This window comes from Ovis canadensis, chromosome 13 (assembly GCF_042477335.2).
Source record: "Ovis canadensis isolate MfBH-ARS-UI-01 breed Bighorn chromosome 13, ARS-UI_OviCan_v2, whole genome shotgun sequence".
NCBI classification, from domain to species: domain Eukaryota; kingdom Metazoa; phylum Chordata; class Mammalia; order Artiodactyla; family Bovidae; genus Ovis; species Ovis canadensis.
Genome location: NC_091257.1, coordinates 68,169,801 through 68,180,754, shown reverse-complemented (window position 1 = coordinate 68,180,754; position 10,954 = coordinate 68,169,801). Strand labels below are relative to the sequence as shown.

General features: G+C 40.6%; 1 long non-coding RNA gene across 1 annotated transcript in view; it reads right to left on the bottom strand.

Annotated features, from left to right (window-relative positions):
• Positions 1 to 449: 449 nt before the first annotated feature.
• The window catches only part of LOC138417589 (uncharacterized), an 82,895-nt gene continuing 72,390 nt past the window's right edge, over positions 450 to 10,954 (bottom strand). The window contains exon 3 of the long non-coding RNA XR_011248213.1: positions 450 to 1,750. This is a non-coding gene — a long non-coding RNA (uncharacterized lncRNA). The remainder of the gene's footprint in view (positions 1,751 to 10,954) is intronic.

The window sequence follows — 10,954 nt, the reverse complement described above, 5'->3', positions numbered from 1 at the left end:
GACAAGATGTCACGATCTTAGTTTTTTTAATGTTGAGTTTCAGGTTAGCATTTGCATTCTCCTCTTTCAGCATCAAGATGCTCTATTTCCTCTTCACTTTCTGCCATTAGAGTAGTATCATCTGCATATCTGAGGTTGTTGATGTTTCTCCTAGCAATCTTGATTCCAGCTTTGATTCATCCAGCCTGGCATCTAGCCTGATTTTAGTCGTGGTTATATAAAAATTACATGTATTACATTACATGTTATAAAAACAGTATATCAAAAAAGTCAGTGCCATTGTATCTAAATTTGTTAAAGTCTCAATGACAGAAAACTGTAGAGTAATATCACGAAGTTCTGAACTATAACCCTACACTTTTATACCCAGCTGTTTTAACTTGTACGAATGAAATGGCAACACACAGACATTTTCAAGTGTGAATCCAAGTAATGTAGGAGTAATAAGATGTTGTTGAAAAAAAATTCATTTATTAAATCCAGCCAACATAGATAAATCAAAATAAAAAATTCAGGAAACAAAAGGACTAGTGGTGAGCACAGAATTATTTAAATATGTAATTAAAATTGAACAGCTCCAGTAATAATTATGATTGCCAAGATATCAACATTCTAAATCTTAACAATATAAAAATTAAAAAAATTTGCAAGTTTGAGAAAAGAAAATGAAAAGAGTTTTAAGGGTGCTACAGCTATCATATTTCATAACAGGGAGTAATTCCATACTGTCTAGGAAAATAGTAACTAAAAACTAATCTCTTGTATTTTATAATTTTTTTAACCTTAAACTGATTTTTAAAGTCTTTTATTTTGAAACGATTTTAGAATTACAGAAAGGTTGAAAACAATCATACAGAGAATGTGATATGCTCTTCATTAATGCTCTTCAATGTACATGACCACAGTACAATGATCAAAACCAGGAAGTCAACACTGATACAACCCTACTAATGGAACTACAGGCTTTATTAAAATATCACCAACTTGCCCACTAATGTGGGAAAACTTTCAGTTCAGAATCCAATCCAGGATCCCACCTCGTATTTAACTGCTCTTATATCTCCCAAATAATTCTCATAATCATTAAGAAACAGTAACCCTCAGGTGAAGAAAAATTACTTGAAAATTAGCAATTACTTCCATTTCATTTCAGTTTCTTTTTTCTTTAAATTCAGGTAAAGCTAAATTATATTTTCATCTAAAACACCAAGTAACTCTATTGTAATAACACCAGTGTCACATGAGTTGAAGGATTAATATATCAATATTCATTAGGAAAAAAATTGATCAAGGTGATGAGATGTTTTCTGAAAATCTAATCTTTACTAGCCACACAGTGCCCAGGGACAATTGTAGGTGATGGGAAAACTTTGAAAAGTTTTCAGCAGAGGAGTTACTGAATTTGTATCATTCACAATATACCTGTGGCTGCTGTATAGAGGATGAATTAGAGGGCTAAGTCTGGAGGAAGCAAGTTGAGAGGCTGTTATAATAAAAATAGGTAAACTATTTAGGAATCCATTTGGCTCTAAGTAACAGAAAATCCAAATAATGGTGGCTTATGCAAAAGAGAGGTTTATTCTTCTCACAAGAAAATCAAGGGATAGCAGTTACTGGTATTAACTATTTCACCACGGATCCAGGTGGTTTTTGTTTCTTATTTGTCTTTTTGTTTTATTACATAGACAGGTCATCTTCACAGTTGTCACTTCGTAGTCCAAGTTGGCTGCCACAGCTCCAAACATCACATCTATATTCAAAAAAAGAAAAATTCAAAATATATATAAGGCTCTACATCTATTTCTTTTAATCCAGGAGATGTTTGCTTTCATTCTCCTTGGTCAGAACTGTCACTTTTAAGTGCAAAAGAGGCTCAGAAAGTGAGTACTTAATCTGAGATTAAGCACATTATAGATGTAAACAAAATCATGATGTTTTTAGAATGGAAGATGGAGGGAAGTATATGTTGGGTAAGCAATTAACAATATCTATCAGATAGGTATGAGTTTAATAGCCCCAAATTATGTCAGTGAATGGGGACTGAAAGTGAGCAGATACATCTGAGCTACATAGAAGACTGAAAGGTCAGACCCTGGTGACTGAAGGTCAGACCCTGGTGACTGACTGGCTATCAGGTATGAGAAAGAAACAGGAATGAAGGAAGCCTCTCAGGTTTCTGAGCTGGTGGAACAGGAGGATAGGGATGCCGGGACTGCAGGGGGAAATGCTACCTGCTATTTAATTGGGGCTCCCAATATATTGAACACTAAGAAAGTGTTCCTTAATTGATGTAAAAAAAAATCAATAAGCAAAACAATGGACTAGGCATATTACCAAATGTTTTATATGCATTATCTCATTTAATCTTTATAACAATCAATGAGTTTAGTATGTTTTAATCATTGGAATTTCACCAGTGTCCAGAAAAGCACATGACACATAGTAGGTGCTCTAAAAATATTGAACAAAAGAAAAAAGAAAAGCAGGATTATTATTATCTTATAGGTGAAAAATCTGAGGTTCAGAGAAGTTAAATGGCTTGCCTAAAACCTGAAGTCATACATTTGTAGAATGGTAGACTCAAGAATTCAGCTCAGCTTTGTGCTTTTCTACCGTGGTCTATCATCTTTCTGTTAAATAAAGCTATGAAACTCCCATTTCGTCAGAAAAAAATGGAACCACTGGAAAAACTGGAACCTTTCCAGGAGGCCAACTCCTTCCATAGCCTCCCACACACTGCGTGAGCTGGTTTCTCTCTACCTCCCAATCCAGTGTCCTGTCACTCTCCCCATCTTGCTGCCCTCAGGTCACTTTGCTCCATTCGGTGGTTCCCAAGTGGATGGATGACTCTTTCTCATCCATCAGCTCTCAGAGGCTTCCCCCAATTGTAAGACTAGATCAAGTTCCCCAGATGCCCTAGGGTATCTTAACACCACCTATCCCTTTCTATAGCACTTCTCTGAGCCTATGACTAAAAGGATATTAGCATGATTACCTGTCTAAACTCAAGCTAGAATGTAAGCTCCATGAAGGGCAAGTATCTGACTCTTTCACTCTATAAATCCCCAATCTTCAACACAGTGTCTGGCACATAGTAGATGCTCAGGACATATTTTATGCTTGAAAGGATAGATAAGTGAATGTGATGGATAGGTAATTAAATGAATGGATGAATATGATGGATGGATGAGTAAACAGACCGACGGATGTTATAGATGAGCAGCCAGATGCTATGGATGGATGGATAGATGGATGGGTGGACAGACAAGAGGCTTTCTCTAGACCACTATTTCTGATGCTTCTCATCTCATATTCCCATGTTTCTTGGCAGGCTGCCTCCTGCTACAGCTTTTGATGACTCCTCCTTCCTTTGCTGGCAAAAACTTCCTGGTTGGATCTTACCTGGGCCCACACTGCTTGGCAAGTAGCCAAGAGACTCCAGATCTGACTTGATCTGATAAGACATTGTGGGCTGGTGTGAAAATATCCTCTCCCTGGGGAGAAGGTGGGCCTGAGGCAATTATGCAACAGAAAGAGCTCTCAAAGTAAATCTGTCTTGCACAAACAGGTTAGAGTTAAATTTGACCTGAGCCATGAATCACGCTGTCAGTCTCCCATTCAACTGCATCACTAAGCCAGCAACCTTTGTGAGCGCTACTATTTATATAGATACAAGTATATGTATCTATACAGAGGTATGTGCGCAACTGAAGTGTTCTGATTAATTGTATCCTTGGTGAGAAAGACTTTTTTCATCACTCCTCCTTTTGTGTTTAGACAAAGCTGGTTCAAGGATGTGGAGATGAAGGCCCTTGAAGGACTGGGAGTGCCAGGAGTGGGAGGAGAGATCAAGGATTCATTCAGCGAATGTTTCCTGATTCTGACTCTGGGAGGAGCACTTGGGAATGAGAGTGGGGTGTTGGAAGGTATGAAAGTTAATACGATGTGCTTTTCGCCCCCATGTTATTCAAAGTCTGGTGGGGCTGCTGACTGACAGGAGGAAGGATGGTAGGTGGTTAAGAATTTAGACTCTGAAATCAAATAGATGGAGATTCAAATGCCAGCTTCATCATGTACTTGCTGCATGACCTTGGCAAGTTATTTAAAGTTTCTGAGCCCAAGCTCTCACTTCTATGGGTATATATATATATATTTAGTCCATGGACTCACAAAGAGTTGGCCATGACTGAGTGGCTAACACTTTCACTTTCTTTCATATATATATATATATATTTTTTTTTTTTTTTTTTTTCCTGTCTTCTGGAGTTTGCATGAGTCTGGAACAAGACAATGACTGTAAAGCCTGGCACAGAGTAAACACTCAAGAATCATCATCATCATTGTTAGCATCATAACTAACACCTTTTCAGTTTTCAGTATGTGCCAGGGACAAGAGGTATTTATGTGTAGTAACTCACTTAATCCTCCCACAGGCCCTAGAAGAGAGAGATTATTATTCCCCTCCCCACACGCCTCCCCATTTTTCAGATGAAAAAATGTGTGACATAAAGAGGTAAAGTGATTTGTCCAAGGTCACACTTCTACTAACTGGTGGAATCAGGACTCAAACTCAGAATACAACCCCAGATCCAGAGGGTTATGGATCCACCCCCAGGATTCCTTTAGCACCCTTCTGGTACCCTTTTCTTAATTGCAATGATCCCCCTGGCCCAACCTTGAGGATGGAGGGAAACTGCTTCTTTGATCATCAATTATGTTGAGTGCCAAGCTTTTTTTATGTAGAAGGTATAGTGCTGTACAGTGGTTATGGACTGAATCCATGCTCTTCTCCTATGTAGAAGAAAAGATTCGTAACAATAGTAACCAGATGAACAATCTAACTTGAGTTCATGGGGAAGGGAGGGGTCCTGAGGGCTGGATGGTAGCTGGGAACTGCCTGCTCCTGCAGGCACTCTTGCAGGGAGGGAGAGAGGGCCATCAACACTGATGGTCAACCTCATCACTTTTCCTAATTTACTTCAGAACCAGAATGTACTCTCCCCTTAGCCTCAGTGTCCACACCTTAGCACTCACCTCCTGACCTTAGGCCTTGGTCTGAAGGGTCCCATGTTCTATCCACCTATCCTAAGGAGCTTATCAACGTAGTCTTTTAAACAATTACAGGGCTCTCCAGGCCCCACACAGTCCAATACAAACCAAACCTGTAGGGGTAGGACCCAGGTGTTGGCATTTTTCTTAATCCCACCACCACAACCACCACTACCCGTAACCATCTCCATGCCCCTTGAGTGGTTCACTCTCACTGGCCTTTTCAGTCTCACTTCCTCTAGGAAGCCTCCCTGCTATTATCCCACAACTCCTAATTGGGTACATCTCCTCTGAACTCCCAAAGCACATTCTGTGTCTACCACGTTCAAACTCATGATCTTGGTGAAGCTGTGCACTTACTTTCTCTTCCACTCTGAACCTTGAGGGTAACGTCCATATTGTATCTTATTGTGGGCATCTCCCCAGACATTTCCCGGGCCTAGTACAAAGGTCTACCCCATTGTAAAAAAAGCTGCAGTAACTGTGGAATAAATGAGTGATGGAACAGTGAGGATGCTTCTGGCTTTCTGCTCTTAAAAATAATAGTGAATATATCCATAAATATGTTCATTATTGTGTTTTAGAATATTTCCCTTAAAGTAGGGCTGCTGGAATAAGGGCATAAAGATTCTTGTGTCTATTTCTGTAGGTATGTGTGTCTCACCAACAATACCCAGAGTGTGTCACTCATAGAGTTTAGATGGGATTGACCCAAGCCTAATCCCTCAGTAAATCTGTGGTTTAGCCCAATCAGGATAACCTACCACTCCCTACACCCATGCACTGCCACACACAGTGATGGATGTAGGGATCATCACCAGATCCAATTATTTTTCCCCCACTATTAGGAAAATGTACTCTTATGACAGGAGCCAAAAAGCATATAATAACCCTGGTGTTGGTGACTCCAATCCTGTGGCTAAAAGGGAAATCTAAGGATTAGCATATATCCCTGCCTCCTACAAAGAAGCAGAGAAGAAAAATTCAGAAAAAGAAACTGCTGTGATCACATTGCTGCTGGATTAAGACTCACCTGAAACTTACATCTCAGGTTTTGAGTTATGTGAGTCAATAAATTTCCTTTCTTGTCTAAGACACTTTAAAATGGATTTTTTGTTGTTTGTACTTATTTTCAAATTTACTTTCAAAAGCATCTTAACTCATGTACTACACCACTGCCAAACTGTTTTTCAAAGAGTTGTCAACATTGGCAACTAGGCTGAAATTGTCTTTATCTTATTAGATAAGACAGTTGCTTCTAAGAATTCAATAATTCAGGATATCAGGGGTCACAAAGACTCTAGGAGTGATTCAATCACACTGCCACCCCCTTCCTCCACCCCAGTGAGCAGTAGAGTATAAAGTCAAGTGATGTCTGTCACCCCTAACCTGGAGGAACAAGTAGATGAAAGACAAATTTTGTTCCCAGATGATGCTGTGAATTTTTTTTTAATGCCTAAAAATTTTAAGAATAACCTTTTCTGTTTTTTTTTTTTACATAAAACAACACTTGCTCATTACAGAAAAATCAGAAAACACTATATTGCAACTATCTACTGCTTTGTAAGGAACCATTCCAAAACTGAGCAGCTTAAAATAATAATTTTTTTAAGCTACCACATTTTGTGGGTCAAGAATCTGGAAAAGGCACAGTGGGGATGGCATGTATTTGCTCCACCATGTATTTATTCAACTGGAAAGACCAGATGTTGGGACTGACTTGATTGTTCGGGCAGAAGTATGCATGCGTGTGTGCTAAGTCACTTCAGTCATGTCTGACTGTTCAAGACCCCATGGACTGTAGCCCACCAGGCTCCTTGGTCTATGGGATTCTCCAGGCAAAAATACTGGAGTGGGTTGCCATGCCCTCCTCCAGGGGATATTCCTGACCCTGGATTGAACCTGCATCTCTTACATCTCCTGCATTGGCAGGCAGGTTCTTTACCACTAGCACCACCTGGGAAGCCCTAGGCAGAAGTGTATCTAGAGGTAACTAGACTTACATGTTTCCTTTGATGCAGCTGTGAGCTGGGACCTCAGCTGGGGCTGGAATACATACATATGGACTGTCTGTGTGGCCTGGACTTCTTTGTAGCATGGCTGCCTCAGAATTCTTCCATGGAAGCTCAAGGCTTATGTCCTAAAACAACTAGACCAAAACTTTATGGCCTTTTCTGATTCATCTTTGGAAGTCACATAGCATCACTTCTACCACCTTCCAATGGACATTCAGTCACTAGGGTCACTTCAGATTCAGTGGGAGGGGCCACAGACCCCATCTTTCGCCAGCAAGGGAATCAGAGAATTTGCAGACATATTTAAAACTACCATAATATTCATGTAAAAAGACCATGGCAACTCAACCGTGCCCACTCAGGGAAAATCACAATCAACATCTTGGTGGCTACCTTTATGGATACTTTTCTGTTATTGATTTTATAACACTGGTTTAGTTTTAAGTCAATACTCTTTGCCTTAAAGGTGGAAGAAATCCAATTTAAACCTAATGTAAGCAATAAAGAATTGATGCTTTTGAACTATGGTGCTGGAGAAGACTCTTGAGAGTCCCTTGGACTGCAAGAAGATCAAACCAGTCAATCCAAAAGGAAATCAACCCTGAGAATTCATTGGAAGGACTGATGCTGAAGCTGAAGCTCCAATAATTTGGCTACCTGATGCGAAGACCTTACTCACTGGAAAAGACCCTGATCCTGGGAAAGATTGAAGAGGATGCGAAGGGGTGACAGAGGATGAGATGATTGGATGGCATCACTGACTCAATGGACATGAGTTTGAGCAAGCTCTGGGAGATGGTGAAGGACAGGGAAGCCTAGTGTGCTGCAGTCCATGGGGTTGTAAAGAGTTGGACATGACTGAGCAACTGAACAACAAAGCAACAGAAGAAATGTATTGGCTCCTAGAGGTGAAAATCCCACAGAGCTGACTTCAAGAGATGGTGGATCCTGAGGCTTGATGAGTGTCACCAGGATCTATCTTACTGCACCTCCTGGTTCTTCTTTCTCTTAGCTGGTTTCATCTCAGGCAAACTTGCCCACATGGTGCCAAAAGGGACACTGCAGCTCTTGGCATGCATGGTCCTTAGTCTTCATGCTTGTAGAAATAGAGTTGCTTCTCTCCTGAGAGATTTATCATCATTCTAGGGATGACCTTCATTTGGCCCAGCTTGAGGTATGAGCCGAGGGCATCCTTTAATGAGTAGCCTGTCCAAGAGCATCCTGAGATGAAAAGCTCATGTCCACCACAGGCAGCTTTGTTCTCTGCTTTTTTCCTGATTAACTTTATATTCATGCCTATGAATATGCTTCCAATAACATCATTTAGAATAACTGCTTTGTAGCCCTATGAGGGGGATGCACCATTATTTAATTTAGTTCCCTGCTGTTGAGCATTCTGATAGTTCCAATTTTTCACTGCAACCATCAGTACAGTATGCCTTTTAACTAAATCTGTGCAAACATCCACTAAATATTATTTCTAGATGTGGAATTGCTAAGTCAAAAGACATGCCTGTTGTTAATGTTCTTGATGCTTTTTCATCAAATCATCTTCACAAAATGTAACAACTTATACTCCTACCTACATGAGTTAAGATCGCTGATTTCCCCCACCAATACTGGGTACTAACACTTTAGCAACAAAATCTTTGCCAAACAGACAAAATGATATTCTGTGGTTTTAATTTGCATTTCTTTCATTGCTAGTGAGGCTCAGTGAATTTCAATTCCTCCTGTACAAATTGCATTTCCTGGTAGAGAAGCAAAATGCCCGTCACAGTGGCCGGTCTCAGAGCCCCCAACCCCTGAGAGGCAGTGGGGAGTAACAAGACCACTAATTGTAATGATAATTGAAATAATCATAACCACTGTCAGAGACAATTTACTAGGATCAAGCTTTGCGCCCAACACTCTCCAGGCACCATCATGGTTAGCCTCCATGTTGATTGTTGATTACCACATCCATTAGGGTCTTGAAGACCCAGAGCTTTGCTCAGAGACCCCAATTTCATGGTTATCAAATCTCCCTCAAAACTTCTGCAAAGGGATTTTCTTTAGTGTGCCCTCTGCAGAAAAGTCTAGGTTTCATCCTCTATCTACTCTGCTTTTTTACTTATTTGTCCAAGATCTCTACTCACACAGAGCACTTTTTAAGTTTTGTCAACATGAATAAAGACAGGAGCCACAGGAAGCAGTCAAGAGGCTTATTGCATGCTGTCTGGGCAACCTCATTGGTTCTTATTTTCTCTGTCCCTCTGAGGAGCAGAATACATTCCTCTCTCTGTCTGTACAGCAGCATAGAAGCACCTTAGTGGTTCAAATATGCCCTGGTGAGGGTGAGTATGTATCCATCATCCTCCATAGACTTATCAAAGTATTTATTTCCATACAAATAACAGGGGGGAAATGGAAAATAAAATTTTCTCCCAGGCTTTTAACGTCTATAACGTAGAGGGCTGGTGCTGCTTCATTTTATAGGTGAAAAAAAACTGAGGGTAGAAGAACCGCAATAATTTGTTTCCAGTCCTACCCTTTCACCATCTCAGAGACTCTAAAAGATGCTGCCCAGCAACGGGAACTACCCACTGACCCTGAACTTGCAGCACATCTTCCTGACCCCATGCCTTCCCTCCTGCTGTTTTCTGTGCTTCTCACTGACTGTATGTACAACATTCTCTCATTCCCCCAGTATCTGCTGCACAAATAGACCCTATCACACCCTCCAACCGGCAGAACAGTGCACAGCCTGTAAGGGTTGGAGAGCTCCAGCACAGACACACACCCACGTCAGCTTGAAAGGTAGGAAAACGTGACCTTGAGACCTGTTTCTCCAGCCCTCCCAGAGCTCAGCCCTGAGAACAAGGAGGCTTGAGCACCTTTGAGTGGGGCACAGCTCCCTGGGGCCAAGGAGCAGTCTGTACCAAGGCTGATAACTGACTCATCCACCCAGATCTTTCCCATTTTCTCAAGGCAGGCAGTTTCTGATGCAGAGCTGAAAATTCTCCGCTACCTCATTGTGTGCCTGTTCTTGAGGGCGGGGGCTTTGGGTAGATTTCTGAAAAGCAATTATGCTTATTACTGGTTAGGATTTCAGAAACCTTCTCTGTTTGCTGAATGCATTAATTTGCAGCCCTTTCCTTCACTCATGCTTCCTGACAGCTCCATTTTGCAGGTGGGAAAAGATGCAGATGGAGAGCAGTAGAGAAAGGCTGTAACAAGAAACCAAAAATGGAAGAGAAATTCAAAGATGGAAAGAGAGCAGGCTAATGACATTATCAGTGACTGGAGAGTTCCCAGGACTTCACCTTGGGCATTTCAGATATGTAACTCAATAAATCCTCCCCTTTACTTGAACCAGCTTGAGTTGAATTTCTCTCACTTGAAATCACAAGTCTTCTGATTATTATGCCCCTTGTATATGGTGTCTTTAAAAAGAAGAAAAAAGGCTTCCCAGATGACTCAGTGGTAAAGAATTTGCCTGCCAACCAGGAGACACGGGTTTGATCCCTGGGTCAGGAAGATCCCCTGGAGAAGGAAATTGTAACCCACTGCAGTATTCTTGCCTGGGATATCCCGTGGACAGAGGAGCCTGGCAGGCTACAATTCATGGGGTCGAAAAGAATCAGACATGACTGAGCAACTAAACAACAACATACATATATATATATATATATACATATATATATATATATATATATATACTAAATGTTATATATATAACATTTTAGTTCTTGTTTTACAAATTGCTCATTTAAAAAACTGAAATCATACAGAACTATTTAAGGTATAGAGTTGGGGTTAAGCAACTCTATGGTTATATGCACATAACCAGTGAAGCACATGGGCTTCCTCTGACCCTCCTAAATTCCCACTACAATTAAAGAGGTAAA